The sequence below is a fragment of the Haplochromis burtoni genome, unplaced genomic scaffold (genome assembly GCF_018398535.1).
Source record: "Haplochromis burtoni strain Fernald_Lab_line unplaced genomic scaffold, NCSU_Asbu1 Contig_129, whole genome shotgun sequence".
NCBI classification, from domain to species: Eukaryota; Metazoa; Chordata; class Actinopteri; order Cichliformes; family Cichlidae; genus Haplochromis; species Haplochromis burtoni.
Window position 1 is genome coordinate 681,199 of NW_024582490.1, and position 6,504 is coordinate 687,702.

A 6,504-nucleotide genomic window follows, 5' to 3' on the forward strand; every position below is an offset into this window, starting at 1 on the left:
AACAACTCTATTACTAGTTTCCTTTGTCTATGATTTTCCAGTGTCTATACTGAATAATGCTACTTTAAGTGCATGATGATTTGGAGGACTGCCTCTATGTGGTTAACTGAAGACTGAGACTGAAATGATGTGCTTTGCCACAAATAGTTCTTTAACTTCTTGATGCTCAATCATCCAGGTAAGTAAATCCCCAACTTTTGGGGAGTTCTTGGACTTCTTTAATGACTGAGCCTTTGCCTTGGGTTTGACAACAAAAGGCTCCACCCTAAAACGGGTGAAATCTCTGATTATGCACTCTGAATTATTCTTAGACAGAAGGTATTCAATAGTCCAATGGAATAGAGGTTTGCAAATTTGAAAAGGGATGATTTCATTTGCAGACAGCACATTTGATTAATATTAAATACAACTACTACATGCATGACATTATGACTGGGGGCTGAGCCCCCCCTAAAAGTTTGAAACCTAGAATCGCCCCTGAATTAAGACAAAAATATTATTATTTTTATTATTATTATGCTTGTAATAATACAAGAATTCTTGTATTTTCTTGTATTTCTGCTGTACAACACTTTGGTCGGCCATGTGTTGTTTTTTAAAGTGCTATATAAATAAATTATGGTATGTATATGTACAAATACATAAACATATAGGGGAAAGAGAAAAATGCCGTAAAATTTAAAAAAAGAATAAATAATTAAGTAACCCAACAAACAATGAGAGAACGACGGTAACAATGAAGAAAGACATTAAAAGCGTTAATAAAATTTTAATACTTACCTGTCGTCCTCCCATGTAGTCGCTCGACTTGGATGACGCTATGCCCAGGTCGAACGCTGATTGGTAAAAGACGCCGCGTTAAACCGGAAAAGAAATCTACTGCCAGAGTTCATCCCAAAGAGGGTAAATCTCGACGAACGAGTGATAACAAATTCCCAAACGGGACCATCACACCAAAGAGACACAGCCTATCTGAATGGCTTTGACACGTAGTTGGCTGAGCAGGTTGCCCTTTATCCCAACCTGTACGATCATGAGTTTTACAAGAACAAACGGATTAACGCTTGTTATCGTGGCAAGAAATCGCAAACAAGCTTGTGGAACCGTTTTATCCGAGCCAGGAAAAAGGCGGAATGCGGTTCCTCGAACACATCACTGTTGTTAGAGTCGCTGTCATGGCTGGTGGGCTTTGTTAAATACAAGACGACGGAGGTGAGAAACACGACAAAAGCCCGTTTTTGTTTTTTCTTTGTGTTTTTTATGTAAACCTAAGTCCTTTAATAATATTATTAAAAACGTCAGTAAAGCTGCGTTCAATTTACCTCGGATGTCCGAGGTGGGAGTGTCATTGCTCAAGGTGAGCGCGTTCCAGTAGTAAAGTCAGAAAAGCAAAGAAAATGAGTATTTCTTTTGCACCATAGAAAATTAGAACCATTCGTACATCGCTTGTAATACAGTACAGTGCTTTGCTTGTCGCACTTAAAAACGTAAAGAAGAAGGAGCGCGTGTGACTGGCAACTGCACGTGCACAGCGACTTTTGACAGCGACCCACCCACTAATGTGAAACGTGTGATTTATACAGCCATTGTTGTGTATTTGCAAAAAATAAAAATTCTGTTATAATTTTTAACTCACAGAAATAAGCATTGTGTTGCAAGTGATTGCACTACTTTGCCTAATAGACCTCTTTGGAATAATAAATATTCTTTCCAAAATAGGAACCTGGACAGAAAAAGGAATTTGGTCAGTTGTGCCCAAAGCTAAAGAAATGACCCTTTAAAATTCAATGTATGGTTCAACTGAAAAAACGATTCCTGTGGATCCTGTGAAGAAGATGTGCGCTAGCAAAAAAGGCAGTCGGGGAATGGAGTGGTTGTGTCAAAATGGTACACAGCTCCTGAGACGTGTGCATGTGGTGTCATGTGAGACACCTTTAGGTTGCTTGTTTAATGTCTTTTTCTTTCTTTTGTCTTCATTATAGGCAGAAATTCAGAGGATGTCTTTAACCCAACCTGCAAAAATCCAAATAGACGTTATGAGATTGTGTGAAGAGGTGCAACATTGTCTTTACAATGGGTCCTTAATACATAATAGAGACGTGGAAAAGGACAGCAATTTGTGGAGGGAAATTGCAAAGAATTTGGGAGTGAGTGAAAGTGTTTGTTGAATAAAGTGGAAATCTTTAAGAGACAAATTCGTGAAGACGAGGAAGAGGCTGCAGCTGAAGAGAAGAAACTGTGCAACCTTGCTTCTGCTCCCCATATATATTCCTTGATGGGCTGGCTACAGTCACCCTGCTCCAGAAAACTGTTGATCTCAGCGATTCACCGCACTGCTCAACAGCATTGCCTACAGAGGGGTTGCCATCTCCACTCAATCCCTCCTTCTCAGCATCAACAACTGTCATGAAAAAATCCACAGCCACTGAGGATTTTATTCAAAACGATCTCCAGGAGATTAAGAAGATTATTAAGAAGGCCAAAGGTCCAAGGGGTGCATTTGTTTGAACTGTAGTATTAATGAGCTTCAACATTGCTGGTTCTGCTCATGTAATTTGATAAATAAGGATATAAATATATATTTTGTATTGTTATTATTTCATGAATTTATCTTACCATTTCTGTCTCGGCTGAATTCTCTCTCGAGGCCTGCGTGCAATGAACAAGGGCAACTCTGAAGTAGCTTTTGACACACAGACTGTGCTGACAGTAACAACTGCAGTGTCCATAAACATTTAAAAGCGTGGTCACAATTGAGCTCTTGCACCATAAGTGGAACATGTTTGTATAGCTGCGTCTGTGTGGTTTAACATGTGGGGAGAAGCTTCTACAAATCTGTGCCACTACATGGTGAAATTTTTGTGGCATATCAATACAGCCATCGTATTGTGTTAATTTGCAATATTGTATCAATACAGGGACACCAGATATCAATATTTCATTAAATAAATTAGAATACTGTAGAAATACAGTGAAAAGAGCACAAGTGCACCAATATCCTAGGATAGCGTTAGCCGAGCAAACTTGGATTAAATCGTCGGAACTGAAAAATCACCCAATACTGAGTCGACGATTTCATTCTATTTAACTGCGGATGTCAAGAATTTATGACAGTGTTGGTTATGCTTGGCTCTTGATGGAGGCGTCGCACTTTCTCCTTCTCCCTCTCCCTTATCTTTCCTGCTTGGCATCTCATGTCTTTTGTATAGTCTCGCTTATTCTCTAACCCTTCTGATTCTGATTCTAAGAGAGTCTCCCAGACTTGTTCTCTAAAAACCTAAAGAAGAATTATGAATTTGATCAACTGGCCCCTTAATGCAACTGACACCCTCCTGGGCTTGGGAGAGCCTAATTGTCCCTCAGAGACGTTTGCTGCTGGATACTCGATGGTCAGTTGCGTCGTGTGTCTGGCGACACTCTCGATGGAGGACATTGAACGACATCTACCAATTCGGAACCACGATAACAGAGTTCTGGCTGATTGGAGCTCGGACCTGGCTTATCAAAGAACAAGAAGCGGCTACAGCTGTTCAAAATCCCACAAGGCTGGCCAACATGATAGGCGATGGGCAGGGCTGTGAGTACTCAGACTGTGTTTTTGAACGCAATATGGATAAGATCATGGAGAAGCTCGTGGCTCTGCTATATGGATAACATCTTGAAGAAGAACAATAGGAATTGAGAGACCTGTGACCAGTGACGGACATTAGACCAACAGTAAAACTGGATGCAGTTTGTTCGCACTAACAAAACAGCTACCATCTTCATCTCATGCGGCCCTCTGGCGCCAGCTGGATGCTCAAGGCAAAAGCTGATGGGAATAACAATTCTCCCTTAGATAAGAAGACTGTGTTGTGACTTTTTCCCTCCTCGTTCAAGGCCACGTGCGTCGACCGAAGACTGTTGACTTTTGCCTAACCGGGTGACGGGACACTTTCTCTCGGCTAAACACAGAACACACACATATGCATGTACACTGGCACAGACCTACACCCTGTTGGAGCTCAGTCGGGGGGGAGTTATTATTTTCTCCTCGTCTTTCCTCATGTTGCGCATTTTCCATTGTTATACCTCTCTGACCTGTCTTCCCCATGTGATGTTGTAATGTATGTATGTATGGTCGGAAGGGTAAGATGACGCTGGCAAAGGTCGGCAGCCTAACCCAACAAATTTCCCACGTGTGGGACTAATAAAGGTTATCTTATCTTATCATTTTGCAGCGTTAAAGTAAGTGATTAAAGTAAGAAAACATTATCTTATTGGATAAAATGCATATTGACGAAGTTTTGAGGGCATAATTTGCAGTTGGAAAAAAAGGTGATAAATCGCAGTATTCATTATTGCAGAACTCTCAGTATAGTGCTGTAAGGTGATAATGTGGTGTTTGTCAGATTTCCGTCTTCCCCTGTCCTCCCTGAACCTCTTGGTTCCGCCTTTCAGGCTGATGTCAGCGTGTATGTGGCAGGTTGCTCAGGAGAGAAAAGTAGGGGAGTATGAAAACTGTCCAAATTCATCTCACTGGTGTCAGAGATGATCCCAGACCTCCTGGGCTACAAACGTAAGACTCAGCTGATCCTTGGACTGAGAGCCCAGGTGAGTGACTGTGGTTATCAGAACTCATTGGTGCATCTGTGGCTTTTCTTTTTACATCTTAAAAAAGTACTATTACATTTTTGAGGAGCATCTATAATTGTTTTGGGTACATTTTACAGCATTTGGTCAGAATGAAGAAGGACCAAACCAAATAAATGCATTTAATTCATTTATTTAGCCTTGAAAAGTTCTAAATTAATCTTTCAAGGCAAACCTACAGCAGCTTGTTGGTAACTTCAGGAAGCGCAATTAGTTAATCACTTTAAGCCAGTGTGTATTTAATTTTGACTATAGTTCAGCTGCAGGCCGGTGAGTCACCAGTATTGGGTAAAGTAAAGACTCGAGTATAAATGTACCAATTTATGTCTTTCAGCTCATTCTTGAAATAGTGAAGAAGACGAATGATGGCGACAGTTTCCAGCAGAATACAACAAACCACGTGGATGCAGAAGTAAGATGCAGTGTAATAAGCATCTTAGTTTGACATGTTTTGCACTATAAAAGTGATTTTGCTGTCAAATTTAGATGCTGATATTACTGTTTATTGTATGTAAATATACCTTTTGGCTTTGTGAGAGTAACAAGATGAAGAGGTGGAGATTTCAAAGTCACCATTGGTGGATCTCATTCAAATGCTACTTCGAGATCAGTCATTGGGAGTTCTTCTATCGACTGGAAGAGTTGTGCCCAGTGCCAAGTGTCTCAGGTATGCTGCGGGGTAATGAAAAAGAAGAAAAGAGGTGTACTTTAATGCAAATGCTGTTCAGTTATTTAAAAAAAACCCTGACTCACAATGCGACAAAATGTTCAGTAGTTGTACAGGACTGAAAAAACACATGTTTATGCACACAGGAGAGAAGCCTCACAGCTGTGTAACATGTCACAAGACGTTTGCTCAGAAATCCAACCTGAAAATACATCTCAAAGTTCACAAGAACATCTAGCAAAATGGCTGTGGGAGCTTTTGGAGACGCAGTTTGCTACAGATATGGTTCATTTGAGTGTCAGGACAAGTTTTGATGCTAAAAATAATAATTTGCATTTGGACATATAGTGCATTAAAATGTGGATTTTTCCTGTGCTGTCCTGTGTTGAATTTGTGTGCTAATATTGCACGTTACTGTAAACGGGTGTTCTGGATGACCCAAATTAAGATGTCCATGTCCTAATTCATGGACATAAGAAATTTTGAGTTAGACTGTCCTGTCACCCAAACACTTATATATGAGCTGTTGGTGCTGTGAGAATGGTCGTCACTTGATAAATGCACTAGAAAGATGTAATATTTGCATTTTTATGGAATTAATGGAATGAAAGAAAGCTTAGTTTCCTAATGTTTTTACCAGCCTCTGTTGTGATGCCTAGTCTGTTGTTTTCTGCATTAAAAGTTTCCATCCCGTCCACAGTAACAAGTCAGCGAGTATCATTTAATGCTGATGATGGTGCAGTAGATGGAAAAACAAAAGAATTAAAAAATCACTACAGAAATGCATTTTTAAATGCATATTAAACATGATACGCCTAAATCACTTGTCTGTGTATATGTTAATATGTGTTTTAAGCTCTTTAGTCTTTATTTTGATAGGACAGTGGAGAGAATGCTGGTAAGCCGAGACAAAGACCAGGGGAAAACACGCAGAAAATGGATTTGGGGCAGGTTCAAAGCCTGGTCTCTGCATCTGTGGGTGCATGCTTAACCAAGTAAGGTCAAGCAGGCACCTACAGACGTGAGTCTTCACAGTGTACTCGACAACAGCTCTTATAGCTTGACCAGGATATTAACTGAAGCTTATCTACTATTATTCAACACATTTGTTTGAAACAAGGATTCATGTGCACCTCCATACAACTCTCATCCTGAACAATAGTGTATTTTTAAGACTTTAGTTTGAAAGTTTCCACTGAGGATTG

The 6,504-nt window shown here is 40.1% G+C and overlaps 1 long non-coding RNA gene across 1 annotated transcript; it reads left to right on the top strand.

The window, feature by feature from the left end:
- The first annotated feature begins 850 nt into the window (after positions 1-850).
- Positions 851-6,504, top strand: LOC102291349. Its single transcript, XR_316288.3, has 3 exons — positions 851-1,212; positions 1,983-4,593; positions 4,967-6,504. It is a non-coding gene; the product is annotated as an uncharacterized LOC102291349 (long non-coding RNA).